Below are 2,896 nucleotides of genomic sequence, written 5' to 3'. Positions count from 1 at the left end.
AATTAACTGACAGTAACCAAGTGCACTCCACACATTTTTGTGAAATGTAGGCCCAAGTTCACAGATTTAGGGTGGGCTTCACCACAGACTGCTTGTATACATGGCCTTTATATTTTAGGATCATACTATTCATCTAAAAGAAACACCCAGGGGGCACAATTACCTTCCAAACTTGCTGGCCAAGAAGAGAAAATTACTGTTTCTGAATTCAAGACCTCTCAACCGGGGACCTGGTGTTGGACCACTGTCCCCTCCACAATTACGCTCCCTCCTTTTGTGCGCTGTCTGTTTATGAGTGGGCCCTCCGGAGGTCATATTGAGATGATGCGTTGTATGGGCTTTTGCTCAATAGGCCTGGGGCCTGTCATGTTGTCCCTGGAGAGGGCATTGGATGGCTGGTTTTATTTTATCAGAAAGGAAAAGTTCAGTTGATTTAAATCAGATTCAGCGGCCACAGTCTGTATCAAACTGCAGTGGTACTGTGAATGTCTTCTGTATGGTGAGAATCACACTTATATCTCATTTACTTCAGCAAACGGCTGTCCTTTAATTTCCAGTGATGCCAGCCAATGCTCTCATTCTTTTGGCTATCTCTCTCTCTGTCTCCCTCTCTCTTGCTCACTCACCCTGGCCAACTCTTTTAGGGTCCATAATGAGTTCTGTGATTGCTGTGCGCCCCTGTGCCCTGTGCATCCCCTCTCTGCTCTGCGGCAGGTTAATGAGGATCGGAGAGATCAGCATGCCGCTGTTAGACATGTCACACACGCTGTGGTGTTGAACAAACCCCTGTCCATTTTTGGCACTGAGCCTGGCAGGCCTTTTCTTATTCAACCCTGCCAGGGCTACTTGCTGCTCTCCAGTTTTAAGGGGGAATGTATAGTTGGCGTACTGTACAGACACTTTAAAAAATGAAGCTATAGTTCAAAAGGGATGAACCTAGCCATTGGTTTGTAAATTAACCTATGCTGGGTTGTTTTTGACCCAACCCATTGTTGTATCATTTTCTGTTTCCCAAACCAATGCTGAAAAAGAGTATGTAGTGTAACACGCTGTAAAAAAAACCATAATAAAACATTTTAACAAAAAATTTCTGGTAGCTGGGGAATTTTTTTTCCTGCAAAATTACGGTTTCCCCGGTTTTCTTGTAAATTTGCGGTCTTTTCTATGTTTTTTGACCGTATTTTCAAAAAATAAACTGTAACAAAAATCCTGTAAGAACTAAAGTTTTTTACCCATGTAAAATTACATGTTTCCCCTGTTTTTCCTTTGCGGTCTTTTCCCGTAATTTTACGATTTTATAAAATACATGAAAAATCTGTAAAAATAACAGTAAAATTCTGTAGAAGTACAGTTTTCTTGACATTATATGTGGGAAAACTTAAAAAAAATAAAAAAATAATTCTGTATAATTAAATTTTTTTTACAGTGCAATGCATTCAAGCTATACACTTTAACGGTATGTGGATTCCCTGTGAATCAAACCTGTGACCTTGATGTTGCAAATGTCATAGAAAAAGGATCAGTGGTGGTATTGGGTCAGTTGAATGAGTTAATATGAGTTTGGTCCCACTTTCACTTTTCATTTTTCCTCCCCCGTTCACATTCCTTCCGCACCACACGCTTCCTGAGAAAAAAAGTACAGACACAGTGTACTGGAAGTGTGTGCGAGAATGAGAGAAAGATTAAATCCAAGTTTCTTTCATCCATGAGTGCTTTTCATGTCTTTTTTCGAGGAGAGAATTATCAGTGATGGTACTTGTGCAGCCAGCACTGATAGAAGAAGGAGGTGTGAAGAAGGTGCTTGATGAGGAAGGATTTTCCTTGCTGTCTGCTTTTGTTTTGAATTGTTTTGGTCAGTAGATTCCTAAAAAAATCTACAGATATTATACAACAATATTATCAAACATGTCATTGATCATTAAATTGGAACGTGACATACAGAACCTTGAGCTCGCAGTAGAAAATACCATTTCAGCTTCAAGATTTAAGAATCTTAGGAGGGATTTGTGTTTGACCTCAATACACATAAGGTTTTAATGAAACAACCGAATACAGAGGCAGCATGGAAATGTTATTAAACCACCTCTGTTGAAAAAAATAGAAAAACAACCTTTTTTCTATAGAAAGGATTTTCCCCAATATTCCTGGCCCGTCTTCTAATCTCCTATGTTTGGAGAATTTTTTTCATTAAATTTGTGTCAGGACTAATTTTGAGGCAAATGAATACAGATGTCAGGGTGCCATCGGATCCCATGGCAGGGCTCTTAATGAGATAACAAGCTTTAGTCAAAGAATTAACACTATTGAAAAAACGAGATTAGCTGAATGGATGTAGATCCGGCTAGAACGGAGGGCTTGGCTTGTGCAGAGACGTTTGCCGTATCAGACCGAGAGACCTGTGTTGCCAAATCACAAATCTATTTCCAACGTCGGTATTAATTATCAAACTAAGGCTGCGGTTGCGTGTTGATTCATCAGGGTACGCTCCTGTATTATCTCCCATTAAGCTGGAAAAAAGGAGAGATTATGTGGGCCTTCAGGGGCGTTTTATAAATTCTGTGAGACTGTTAAACCATGTCATGGACTTTGGAGGATAACACCGTGTTCCTCTTATGCGCGTGCTTCCTTCGCATGTTCTAAAATGCACCTTTAAGCCTTAAATTTGATTATTTTAGTTTTCAATTAACTCTTGAGTATCTTGGCCCCCGTGTTGAGGAGTCGACTTGCAATCGTCTTTGTGTGAGATATTTATGTGCGTGTACTAGAGTGTGTAAAATGGTCTGGCCTTTCGTGTGATCTGTTGGCATTGACTCATACACTGCACCCTTAGACTGAATAGCCATACTGGGTAAAGAATACAACAGAGTACCCTCAAATCTTGCACTATATGCCATTT

The sequence above is a fragment of the Triplophysa rosa genome, linkage group LG7 (assembly GCF_024868665.1).
Source record: "Triplophysa rosa linkage group LG7, Trosa_1v2, whole genome shotgun sequence".
In the NCBI taxonomy this organism is placed as follows: Eukaryota; Metazoa; Chordata; class Actinopteri; order Cypriniformes; family Nemacheilidae; genus Triplophysa; species Triplophysa rosa.
Note: the sequence above shows the minus strand (reverse complement) of the source record.